The sequence below is a fragment of the Myotis myotis genome, unplaced genomic scaffold, assembly GCF_014108235.1.
Source record: "Myotis myotis isolate mMyoMyo1 unplaced genomic scaffold, mMyoMyo1.p scaffold_m19_p_3, whole genome shotgun sequence".
In the NCBI taxonomy this organism is placed as follows: domain Eukaryota; kingdom Metazoa; phylum Chordata; class Mammalia; order Chiroptera; family Vespertilionidae; genus Myotis; species Myotis myotis.
This window is the reverse complement of record NW_023416335.1, coordinates 14,154,515-14,168,089: the sequence shown is the minus strand read 5'-3', so window position 1 is coordinate 14,168,089 and position 13,575 is coordinate 14,154,515. Positions and strand designations below refer to the sequence as shown.

The 13,575-nt window shown below is 44.4% G+C and overlaps 1 long non-coding RNA gene across 5 annotated transcripts in view; it reads right to left on the bottom strand.

The window, feature by feature from the left end:
• Positions 1-443: 443 nt before the first annotated feature.
• Positions 444-13,575, bottom strand: part of LOC118651317 — a 39,834-nt gene continuing 26,702 nt past the window's right edge. For all 5 annotated transcript variants that reach the window (XR_004966181.1, XR_004966179.1, XR_004966182.1 and 2 more), the window contains one exon: positions 444-3,117. This is a non-coding gene — a long non-coding RNA (uncharacterized LOC118651317). The remainder of the gene's footprint in view (positions 3,118-13,575) is intronic.

Genomic DNA, 13,575 nt, shown 5'->3' with positions numbered 1-13,575 from the left:
TCTCTCATCAACAAATAAAAAGTTGTGGGGTTTTTTGTTTGTTTGTTTTTAAGTGCATTGAAATCTAGAGCATATTCCTGAAACATCATCTTGTGTTCTGGCCAAACCTGTTCAGTGAGGTTTCCCTCCTCTCACGAAGATCCAGGCTGGGTGTTGACAGCCTAAAAAAGTGGGAGGGGGAAGGAGATACTGAGGAAGGACAGGCTTCCAGGACAAAAGAGTGCTGTTTTGTTCTCTCTCTCACCACTCCAGCCAAAGGCAGCTTCAGAGTACAGATCACCATCTTTTACACGGGCAGACCTGGAGACTGTACAGCTCAGAACAGCATACCAATTTAACAAATGTTTATTTAGGACTCACCATATTCCAGGCTGAGTTGTTATGTAAAGCACCCCCCGCCCCCAACCACCACCCCCCCGCCTCCCGCCCATGAGAAGATCAAAGTGTGGCAATAAAACTTAAATATCATCAATGAGGGACAATCACGGAATTATTTTAAAAGATGAGCTAAATCATGTGTTGACCGAGGAGTGTACCCAAGATATGTAGTTGAGGGGAAGAGTTTACAGAAGAGTATGTATACTATGGTGCCGGTTTTGTTTGTTTTTAAGGTATAAAGAATGACCAGAGCTGGATTTACTGTGGCACTAACAAAGTGTTAGGAACTCACTTGCGTAGGTCTCTTTCAAGACCCTGAACTTAATTTTGTATTCTCCTTAAAGAGGTTCTCCAAAACAGCATAAGAGTGAGATGCAAAACCTGAATCATTCCCTGCTATTTATAAACGCGACCAAACATTACGACCAGCCTTGGTTATCTTGGGTGGCTGGAATGTGAAGGCTTTATACTTTTCCGTCACCCAGAAGAACTGCCTCCTGCTTCCTTTATGGTCTTCCCTTCCCTCACCCATAAGCTCTCACAACCCTCCCAGTGTTCCTATCTCTGAGTGAGTTAATTCATGGGCTTTGTAAACAGAAATCCATTATTCACATTTAGTAATGAGCCATTCCAAGAAATGCATCATTAGGCTATTACATCGTGTACAGACATCATGAAGTGCACTTACATAAGCGTGGATGGCATAGCCGACTACTGTAATTGTATGTGCTGTACATTTATTCCACTGGTGGGGCGTTAGGTTTGTTTACACCAGCATCACCACAAACACAAACACCGAGCCAGGATGTTATGATGTCACTAGACAGTAGGAATTTCCAGCTTCATTATAATTATGTGGGACCACCCTTGTATACGCGGCCTGTTGTTGACCGAAATGTCGTTAAGCGGCGAATGACTGCAGTGGGTATTATCACTACCCTATGTCCCAGCCAGCACATAGGACACCCACTTTCATCATTCCCCTCCAAGTTCTGCTTTTCCCAGTTTGCCTACTGACCAGTATCATGATCTTCCATTGTACTGCCTTTACCTTAGTCTCTGTCTCTCTCCCACTCTGGTTGTTTAAAACATTTTCATGTATGTGTTTCTAGAACAGAGACTTCCGTTCTTTCTGAGGAAGAAATTTCTTCAGCACAATAATTGTGTTTAAAATCTACCTAAAACTTAAAACAAAAGTAGCTAGTAAATCGACAAAACCAATGGCAGTGTTTCTATTTTAACTAGACTATGGTGCTTTTTTTTCAGTAAGGGGACATCTTTGGTGGCTAGAGCTATTTATTGCTGTCTAAAATTGGCTTTGGGATCAGCTACACTCTCTGAAGCATCTTAACATTTTTTATTTTGTACTATAAATAAAAATGCTACATTCAGCCAGCAGTTCAGTACAATTAGTAGATTTTACACTATTTTATCATCATGTAATCGGTGTATTAATTATCTGTGATTAAGCCTCATTCATATGAATTGAATGTGAAAGGGGCATAATGTAACTATACCTTGTACCAGTCCAAATTGGGTCAGCTGCATATAACTGTTGGCCACTTTCTCTTGCAAACGGGTTTTATAAATAGGCAATTTGGGGGTTGGTGTGGCAAGGAGCCCAAAATTCATTAAGGGCTCAATCTCCTTCTGGCTGTCAACTCTATGATCTCTAATAGCCCCTGTACTCATCATCTAACAAGACAACTGGTGCTCCAGCCATCTCGGCCATGTTTCAGGCCCAGAGGCAGAATTAGCACAGAACACTTTCTTCATAAGGACACTACTGCAGACCTACCACATGATGCTCTCACTCACATCTCTATGGCAAGCACCTAGTCATCTGACCAAGTCATCTGCACATGAAACTAGGGAATGTCCTCTGTTAACTGGACGGCAATGCACCAACCAAAAACTGGGGATCTGTTACTTAAAGAAACTGGGGAGATTAGACTGGGGGAGGAAATTTCTATTCTCTGCCACTGTCTTAACACAAACAATAGCATGACAATTTAAAGACGTAATATTGTTGGAGCACATGAGACTTGGTTGGAAAATTTGTAAGGAGGACATTCTGAGAAAAGGGAAGTGTGCAGAAGGCCACCTGCTCTGTTTACCAGAATTCCGACTTAATAGAGTGCTAAATGCGGTGTCCTAACTATTCCTGGACCTTTCCAAACAAGTCTGTGCACCTGCAGACCCCCGGGTGTTTACTGGAATCCTTATGCGTAATCTTTAGGTGTCCTTGCTTAAAGGACATTGCAGACACATATATCCTCCCAATATTACTTACTCTACTGATTGTATCTAAAAGATAAACTTTATCTCAAACTGTTATTACAATAAAAGCCTAATGAGGCAGGCAATCGAGGCTGTCTGGTTCCTTTAGCCAGGCGATCCCTTAGCCCTCTCTTTCACAGCAAATGTTGTGTTGGAGTAATCCATTCATCCGTTGCTCAGGATCTGCTGGTCAGCCTCAGCATAATATCTCTTTTCATAATACTTTGAATTCTGTTAAAAGGTAAAGCACATAAAAATATGATTCCATCAGTATAGTACACGGTCACAATGTAAATAGGTCCATGGTGTCAGCCATGCATGGATGCACTGCATTTGAACAGAGGTTGCTTGGAGGGACGCAGAATGTTCCGGGAGCATCACCAACCATCTGAATGATTGTCCCTGTTGTGATCTTAAAAGTGCTTAATCAGCTTTGTGAGTCTGACTGCAGAATTCAGGCTGGAACACAGAAAGAAGCAGAGGGTTAGGTCCCTGTCCCAAAAGACATTTCCATTTGGGCTGGGAAATAGGTTAAATAAATCTTTCAATTTTTTGTATATTCTCTCTACAACAGCTCTTGGTATAATGATAGGAGACAATTCACAAGTCAGTGTGAGATTAATATATATATATATATATATATATATATATATATATATATATTTCTCAAATCATTGCTAGACCATAAGTTCTAGCAATGAGGCAGTCACCTGAGCGAAACGAAAGAAAGAAAAGGTTTGGAAAAGAAGGGGTTAGGAAATCCAGACTGTAGTAACAAGTACTCCCTGGGACCAATATTCTCTGATGCCCACACTTGGTTGCAGAATCCATGTCATCCTACCAACTTATCAGAATTGTTTGCCCTTGCCAGGTTTGCTAAGTGTTTAGACTCTAACCATTAGAGTGTCAGCCTGGGCACTGAAGGGTCATGGGTTTGATTCTCAGTCAAGGGCAGGGACCTGGATTGCAGGTTTGCTCCCTAGCCCTGGTCAGGGCACATGCGGGAGGCAACCAATCAAAGTGTCTCTCTCACATCAATGTTTCTCTCTTTCTCTCTCTTTCTCCTCCTCCCTCCCTTCCATTCTCTGTAAGAATCAATGGAAAAAAATATCCTTGGGTGAAGATTAACACACACACATACAAGAATTGCTACCTTAGAATTGCTGGGAGATCTTTTAACTCTAGAGACTGGAGTTGGTTTGGGATGGGTCCCGGGATACTTTAAAGTTTCCAGCTGATTCTGACTTGTAGGCAGGCTGCACAGCACTGGCCCTAGGGCAGTGGGTCTCACGCTGCAGCAGGCATCAGCATTGTCTAAAGAAGGTGTCATTGCTCTGCTGTCTGGTCTCCACTGCCTTGTCCAAGGACATGGCCTGGTTGCTCACTGTGGCTGCTGATTTTATCATCTGTGGTTCTCACCCTTACGGCAGTGCTCTTCAACCTTTACTGGGCATAGGAACCACCTGGAGATCTTGTGAAAATGCAGGTTCTGGGTGGTTGCCAGAGGCCAGGAGGAGAGGGATTGTTTAGCGCAGTGGTTCTCAACCTTGGCTGCACATTAGAATCGCCTGGGAATCTTTTTAAAATCCTGATTTCTGGGCCTCATCCTCCAGAAATTCTGTTTCTTTGTTATGGGGTGGGGCCACAAGATTAGTAACAAAGAAACAGAATTTCTGGAGGATGAGGCCCAGAAATCAGGATTTTAAAAAGATTCCCAGGCGATTCTAATGTGCAGCCAAGGTTGAGAACCACTGGTTTAGAGAGATGGTATAGAGTTTCCCGTTCACAAGATGAAAAGAGTTCTGGAGATTGGTTACACAACAATGTGAATGCACTTAAGCATTACTACACTGTACACTTAACAGCAGCTAAGATGGTAAACTTTGTGTTACGTGTATTTTAGACGATGGTTTAAAAATGCAGAGTCAGTGGGTGTGGGCTGGGGCCCGAGATTCTGCAGTTCTTATAAGCCTCTAAGTGAAGCTGATGCTGGCCCTGGGACCGCACTTGCAGAACAAGAGTGTGGTGCATCAGGATCACCTGCGGGACTTGGTTTACTATGGATTCTCCATCCCCATCTCAGAGATCTTGACTCAACACGTGTGACAGCGGGCTCAGCTGTAGCTGCTCTGAATTCCCCCCACTTTAAGAAAGAATCTTTATGGGTACTTCCAAAGGTGAGACGGATAACTTATAGATGAATGTTTGAATATCTGAAATAAACGTTTCTGTGTGCCTTCCAAGTCTATAAAGTGGTGGCCTTCTCTGGGTTCAGAGCTGAAAGAGGAAGTAGACACCAGAATCTAATCAACCATCACCCCTTAGGCAGGATGTGCATTTGTGATGGTGCTGGAGCTCCTGGAATACCTCATCCCTCAGCAGATCAAACCTCAGGGTTCCACAGCAACTATTCCCCAGGCCTCCTGTCTTATGACCAAACTGCACCCCACCCCATCTCCAGTTCACGGCAAGACCCAATAACCCACTGACCCAAATTTAGTCCTGGAAAGTCTAGGGAGCCCCAAAGCCATGCAAAAATGCGACAGTTGCCATTTATGTGTATTTGGTATGTGACAGGACCTTAGCCCATCATCTCTTTTAATCTTCTCAACAACCTGTGAGGCATTTACTGTTATTACCACAATTTTACAGGTGAGAAAATAGAGGATCACCTGGCTGGCGTGGCTCAGTGGTTGAGCGTTGACCTATGAACCAGGAGGTCATGGTTCAAGTCCCAGTCAGGGCACATGCCCAGGTTGTGGGCTTGATCCCCAGTGTGGGGAATGCAGGAGACAGCTGATCAATGATTTTTTTCCCCTCATTATTGATGTTTCTCTCTCTCCCTCTCCCTTCCTCTCTGAAGAAATCAATTACATATCTATACTAATAAGAGGGTAATATGCTAATTAGACCAGATAGACCAGACATCTTCCAGGTGTCCTTCTGGACAAAGCCACGGTGGCGGAGGCTGAGGCAGAGGCAGTTAGGGGCGATCAGACAGGCAGGGGAGAGCAGTTAGGGGTGATTAGGCAGGCAGGCGGGTGAGTGGTTAGGAGCCAGCAGTCCTGGATTGCGAGAGGGATCCCGGATTGGAGAGGGTGCAGGCCAGGCTGAAGGACCCCCACCCCCACCCCAGTGCACAAATTTCATGCACCAGACCTCTAATATATATATGAAAAGAAAAGAAAGTAGAGGATCTATAACTGACCCAAAATCATAGAGCCAGTAGGTGACAGAGCCGGGATGTGATCCCTAGGCTCTTTATGGATTTTGGCTTTTCATGGGCCAGGAATTGGGGCCAAGAGTGGATTGCAGCTGAGGAGCACTAATGAGCATCAGAGCTGTGACCTGTATGCCAGAAAAGAGTCCTCCATCCAAAGTCCGCTTGTCCAGTACTCACTGTCCCCAGCACCCATCTGTCCTGCTTTTCTCATGAACTGCCACAACTTCTCATAATCTCCGTAAGAGGATTTCTACTTAATGCCACTCCCACCAACTGATAAAGAAGGCCTTTCTAGCAAATAATAAACATATTAAAAGAGTAACATGTTAACCTAAACGGGTTCGTGGCTGGTAGAAAATGTACAAGAAAGTCACAGTGGGAGGCTTAGGGGATGCTGAGGGATTTTCCTCTTAGGAAAGATCTTTGCTAGTAAAACTAAAAGGGGCTGTAGGTCACCTGGTCCCACTTTTCATCTTTAAAGATGAGTTTCCATACAGGGCAGTGAAATACAAACAGGGTTTAATATGAGGCCCCTCATGTCAGGTTTGTTTTTTTTCTTCCATTTAAATCCCCCCACCTTGTTCTAAACAGGAATTGAAGATGAGAGTATTAGAAGGTGGGTCTAAATATGTATTCAGCACTTATTTGACAGATTCTGTGCTAGAAGTGCAAAAATCAAAGTGAGGTGCCCTAAGAAACCTACAGTGCCCTGTGTGTGTATAGTTGTCCTGGCGCCGAGGCAGCTCCGAGGAGGAGGCCGTAGAATTCCTGGGAGACACCTGAGCGGATTCCTGAAGGATGGAAGGTGTACGAGTTTACTAGGCCAGCGAGCAGTTTCCTAGAGTTACGGGAACCTACCAGGCAGAGCCAGGGAAGGGCACTTGGAAGCCCACAGCAGGATCATTTTCCCTGGAGCTCAGGGCCAGTGGGAAGAAGCAGAAACACAGAGCGGGACCAGGAGGCGGCCAGAGAGGTTTCAGGGGCAATGAGAGTGTGGCTACAGGAGGTAGTGGCAGAGGTGTGCAGACTGCATGAGCCAGAGGCCTGGGCCTGCCAGGGCCGAGTGGGAAGGTGGCTGCCGGATGGAGAGGCCGGCCCAGGAGACAGGGACCTGCTCTCACTCAGCTCGCACAACTGAACTATGTAGCTGCTGACCCTCCATGGGGACCTCAGAGTCAACGGTGATGCAGAAAAATACCAAAGGAAGATAGAAATAAACGCTGCCAGAATCTGAACCTGAAAGAAATATTAGTGCTGCCCTAACCGGTTTGGCTCAGTGGATAGAGCGTCGGCCTGCGGACTGAAGGGTCCCAGGTTCCATTCTGGTCAAGGGCATGTACCTTGATTGCAGGCACATCCCCAGTAGGGGGCATGCAGGATGCAGCTGATCGATGTTTCTCTCTCATCGATGTTTCTAACTCTCTATCCCTCTCTCTCCCTTCCTCTCTGTAAAAAATCAATCAAATATATATATATAAAGTAATTGTTTAAAAAAAAAAAGAAATACTAGTGCCTTCACAGACTGATGAATTTCAGAGGGATGGCGGGAGTGGGTGGTGGGTAGGAGAGATTATTTTTTTTGCATTTCAGATGTGCCTTTTATTTTTAACTAGGGGCCCAGTGCACGAATTCGTGCACCTTGAAAGGAACTGTGGGCTGTGAGGCTGCGGTAGGCACAGGGGCGGGTCTCGGCCCATCCTCCCTGCCCCCTCCAGGCCCCTCCCACCTTGGCCCCAGTCCCCTGTCTGCGAGCAGCTCCCGCTCCTGCCACCACCACTCCCATGCACTCAAGGCTCCAGCCCCACTCTCACCTGCTGAAGGCGTGGAGCGATTGGGGCTGGCACCAGCAGCGGGTGCCAGCAGGGCTGGTGCCGTCAGCGGGTGTGAGCGGCAGCTGCTGGCCCTGATCTCCCCTCAGGAGCAGGGGGAGGTGGAGAAGCCCTGAGGGGCGATTGGGGCCAGCAGCTGCCGCTCACACCCACTGACGGCACTGAGAGATTGGGGCCGGTGCAGGGCACCAGCAGTGGATGTGAGCGGCGGTTCCAGCGCTGGCAGAGGGTGCGAGCGGGGCCAGCGTCAGCAGCAGGTGCAAGTGCTGGGCAGGACCACTGCGCATGGCAGCAAACAATTTTCAGTAACCACCAGAGGCTTGCCCTGATGGCAGCGACCAGCACCCTGCCTTGGTCTGGCGCCCCTACTCACCTGCTCCATCATCCCACTGTGGCCGACACCCGCCATGTTCCATACACGCCCCCTGGTGATCAGCACACATCATAGCGACCAGTTGTTGGGTTGTTCAGTTGTTCCACTGTTTGGTCTATTTGCATATTAGCCTTTTATTATATAGGATTTTTATTTTAAATATATATATACATACATATATATGTATATATATACATATATATAAAATTGTTGATAGTATAACATATGTCTCCCATTTTCCCCTCCCCTTAGCCCCCCTCCTCCGAGCCCTCCCCCTCCCCCCCTCCATTGCCTGTGTCCATGGGCTATGCATACAAGTATATAAGTTCTTTGGTTTAGCCAGTGAACTTATTTGCATATATGCATAGTCCATGGACACAGACAATAGTGTGGTGAAGGCCTGGGAGGGGGTGGATGGGGGTGGATGGTTGTCAATGGGGGGGAAAGAGGACATCTGTAATACTTTCAACAAAAAAGACGAATTTTTTAAAAGAATTAAAAAATTATAAAAGAAGTATTATAGTTTGTTTTTTAAAGTTATTGATGTACCCAAAGTGAAGTTTGGGTAAGTTAAAGGTCATTTTCCCCCTCCCCAGACAAGGCTACTGGCTATCGCTGAAAGTGCTAATAATGACAATAAGCAGGTGTTAATTCAGCTCTTCATACCTGCCTCGCCCTTGCCAAGCACCATGTCCCCCTCTTTCAGGCTTTAAATCTGCACACAGCTCCTTCCAGCTTCCTCTGGGCTCTGCCAAACCCTGGACTCTGCCAACCCCCACCCCCACCCCCCCGCCTCGGGTGTTGGACGGCCTTGCAGGCTTCCTGGCAGCCAGTCTCCGTGGGACCATGAGGTCAGGGTGGCCTGATTCCTGTTTGCCCAAACACAGGAGAGCACAGTGTTGTTTCAACCTGTTTTAAACTGCTGATATTAGAGAGTTGGACTCTCTCCATACACACATACACACACACACACACACACACACACACACACACACATACACACACACACTGCAACCCAACAATTGGGAAAGACTTTTTTAAGTTATTTGGCCCTCAGAGGGTTACTGTCACGGGGAAGGGCCTTTGCTCCATTTGAATCACAGTGTTTGATCTGGGACAGATCTTATATTCAAGATCTTTTTCTTCAGATCTGGCATGTATAAAAATGCAGTGGACCATTAGTAAGTAATAAAAAAACCCACAATCAAATCTTGCCATTTTCAACAACATAGATGGACCTAGAAGGTATTATGCTAGTGAAATAATTCAGGCAGAGAATAACAAATACCATGATTTCACTTATATGTTGGGTCAAAAAAACAAAACAAACAAACAGGCAAAACAGAAACTTCATATATAAAGAGAACAAACAAAACAGAAACAGCCTCATAGGTACAGAGAACAAACTGATGGTTGCCAGAGGGGACGCGGCTGGGGGGATGAGTGGAAAAGGTGAAGAGGAATAAGAGGTACAAACTTCCAGTTATAAAATAAATAAGTCACGGGGATGTAGTCAATACATTATAATAACTTTATATGGTGACAAATGGTGAATAGACTTACTATGATGATCATATTGTAGGTATATAAATGTCAAATCACTATGCTATACACTTGAAATTCATATAATATTGTACGTTAATATTAATTTAAAGAATTTTTTAAATACCTAAACAGGTTAAATAACATGGATCTGGTCATACAGCCAGTTAGTGGCAAAGCTAAAACCATTAAGTCAAATCTCTTAGCCAGTGCTTTTCCATTGTTACCTCCTCTTAACTCCCCCTCAAGCCATTTGAAAAAGAAGTACACAGAGAAATAAAATGAGTGAAGTAGAGCAAATCATTAATAATCACACTGGTTCCTTGATTAAGAATCTAAGTAAAATTCCCCTGAAACATAGTATAGGGAAAGTTCCTACAGAACCATTTAGTTTGGTCAGATATTTCTTCTTGATTCCTGTAGCCATCCCTAAAGAAATGGCCCAGAAGAAGGAAAAATTTCAATCCAATAAGGAATCTTTTGGGCAGAGAGAACTCTTGCCAATATGAGCATTTAAGCCTCCATAATAGATGTGAAAGGCATCTACAGTTCAAGAGTCTAAGAATCTGCATATGCCTTATAAATACTAAGATAATATTTCCAGGAAACTGGAGCCAAATTATGAGAAATATATCTTTGTATTTTTATACATGCAGCACAAAATTCACTTTCCTGAATTTAACCTAAAAGCTGTAGAGCAAACCATTCTTTACCCAAACCACTTTGCTCTGAATCTAAAGCAATTGAAGTAAAGATGTCTGGAGCCTCAGATGGGAAGAAATGTATCCCCTATAATCCATGTCTCTTGTCAATACTAGTAGATGATACTCACACTGGAAAAGACAGCTACTAAGTCAGGGTCTTGGTATTTCACATTCTCTTGGCCACACTCAAAAAAGAGGATTTTTAGCCATTAGGAGACATGTTCTGGAATCAGAGAAAAGTTAACCTATTTGCCTTTTGAAAATTCTGATCATATAGTTTTTTATACGCTGACTTGCTACCACCACCAGGATTAGGTTAGTTTTTTAATCCATCTGGACTGTGATGCATCATAGTTAAAGTTTTTACTTTTTAGGGGGCAGGGGTTGTACTGAGAAGATGTACATCATCTACAGAAGAATGTCTGTCTCAGCTACTATTTGGACTCAGTCCCAGGAATTCATCCTATAAAAAACATTTCCCAAGGGGAAATATGCTAATCACACAGAGATGATTGCAATCAGCTTTAGGATAGCAAAAGGGAAAAGAATGAGCAACAATTAGACCGTGGTTAAATAAACTAGGATAGCAATTCAGTTAGAATCTGTAACCATCAAAAATGGAACATAGAAAAGCATCTAAGAAGCAATCCATGTGAGTATTATACCTCGTAATTAGACACTTTAGAGTTTATAAGTTGTTTCTGCATCACATTATCTCATTGGCTCTTCACAGCAACTCTATGAAACAGAAGTCGTTCTCGCCATTTGCTGATAAGAAAACCAACTCGTGGAGAAGAAGTGGTTTTCTGGGGTCACTCATGAAATATTCAACTCATTGACCACAACGATTTAAAAACCACAGGTACAAAGATCAAAACTGGAAAGACCATAACAAGTTGCAAAAGTTGCTCTGTTAAGATAAAGTGTTTTTCTTTAAAACAACAAAAAAAGTGTTTTTCTCTAGGGTATGTGTGTATGTGTTTGTTTTTTGTTTTGTTTTCTGTAAAGCTCCTTTAAACACTGGATATCTTTATGGCTATATATCTTAATCATTGCAGCTATGTTTTCAGCTTCCTTAATTGACATCAAATCGTGAGATAACCTATAACACAGGTTTTCTTTGTTTTCCCAGGTACACACAGGTCCTATGTGTGGTCTGCCTTCCCACACCGATAGGAAGACTGTCTGGGGTGGCCAAACAAATAGCTTTTACATCTGGCTACTGTGTCCCCATTTCCAACACTGCTATGGCCACAAGGAGCCCAGCCCCCCTGAATCTTGCTTATATACCCATGTATATACCCACTAAAGTGATTCCCCTTTGCAAAGCAAGTCCTTGAGTAGTTTGTGGTAGGAAGTTTCCAGAGCTGCTTTTAGGAGAGGTGCCCTGGAGTAGCAGAGTGAGTTAGTAGCGATGTAATAGAGCTTTTAGCCTGTGCTCCAGTGTTTTGTTGTTGTTGTTTGCTTTTAAATATATTTTTATTAAATTCAGAGATGATTTCAGAGATGAAGGGAGAGAGAGAGATAGAAACATCAATGATGGGAGAGAATCATTGATCAGCTGCCTCCTGCACACCCCACACTGAGGATCAAGCCCACAATCCGGGCATGTGCCCTGACCAGGAATGGAACCATGACCTCCTGGTTCATAGGTCGATGTTCAACCACTGAGCCACACAGTGGTTTAATAGGACCAATCTCCCATCCCCATCGTCTGTTCCCTCTGTTTCCCTTTGTTCTCTTTGAGTTCCATGAGCCTTCTCCACTGGGAATGTTCAATCTAATTCAAAGGAACAGCGGAGCATAAAACAGGATCCCAATTCTCTTTGTCAACAAAGAAGCGGCGTTCGCTCTCATGGAGATCATCCCTTCTCCGGGAGAGCATGAGCAATTTCTGCTCAGAGGCCATTTTTAAAGGATGACTGCCTGGCTGTAAGTTGATTGTAAACACAAATATAACCGGAGAAACTCAAATCCCAAGACAGTATTTAGTTATAAGTGGGCAGTCAGTGGATATGGTGTGTGTGTGTGTGTGTGCGCGCGCGCGCGCGCTTGGGTTAAAATTCTCACGTTTTATGGACTGCAAATACTTTCAAAGATCCCAGTTTGAAAAACATTAAGCTCATAGCTTTTAGCTGCAGCCCCTTTACTTTCTTCCCTTCGAGAATCAAGTTTATTTATTTATATTTTAATATATTTTTATTGATTTTATAGAGGAAGGCAGAGGGAGAGACAAAAACATCAGTGATGAGAGAGAATCATCAACTGGCTGCTTCCTGAACACCCCTCACTGGGGATCAAGCCTGCAACTACCAGGAATTTAACCTCGACCTCCTGGCTCATAGGTTGATGATCAACCACTGAACCACGCCGGCCGGGTGAGAATCATGTTTCTTGAAAGAATTGTCCACACACAATACCTCCACTTCCTTCTCTGAAGATTCCTGCTTCAACTCCTGCCACTACACTAAGACTGTTCTCCCAGAAACTTCTTTGGAGAAACCAATGGGTACAGTTCAGCATCATCATGCAGCTTTTTGACTCCATCTTTCCCTGCTCTTCTCTGTCCTCATGACCCAATATGCAGTGTCCCCCTAAAGCCCTCTGTCCGCACATGCTCATGTACACTACCCCCAACCCATCCTCCATTGATGACAGATAAATACCCCAAGTCCCCAGACAGCTCCCAGCCGCAGATTCTTCACTGTTTCCAGGATCTGCCACCAAGAGATTAAGCTCCAGTTGCCCACAGGGTGACTTGCACGATAACACTCTCTTTTGTTTGTTTTCTTCTCTTCCCTGTTTCACGTCCCCATTTCCCTACCACTGTGCTTGGGATCACCTCCAAAATAAACTACCTGCATTCAAATCCTTGTTTCGAGATCTGCTGTTGTTGGAACCCCACATAAGACACCGTATTTCTGCTGGGCAGTAGCTACTTCTTTGGGATGCTGGAAATGTGGGGCTGCTAGTCTTTGCATTGGCAGACTCCAACCAAAAGATAGGAAACCTGGGTGACACGGTGTACAAGGATTGGCCTCTGAGAGGCTGGACCAGCACAGAGAAGCTTGGGGGGTTACAAGGAGGAAATGGGTGCAGTAAATGGGACGTAATCAGCTCAGTGCAGAGCAACATGCTAGCCTACCAGGCTTCTTTGATAGAATTCTGTGTGGCCATTGGGCGAGGTGGGCCCCTAGGCCTTAGTAGGCCTACATATATTTCCTGGTTTTTTAAAATAATAGACAC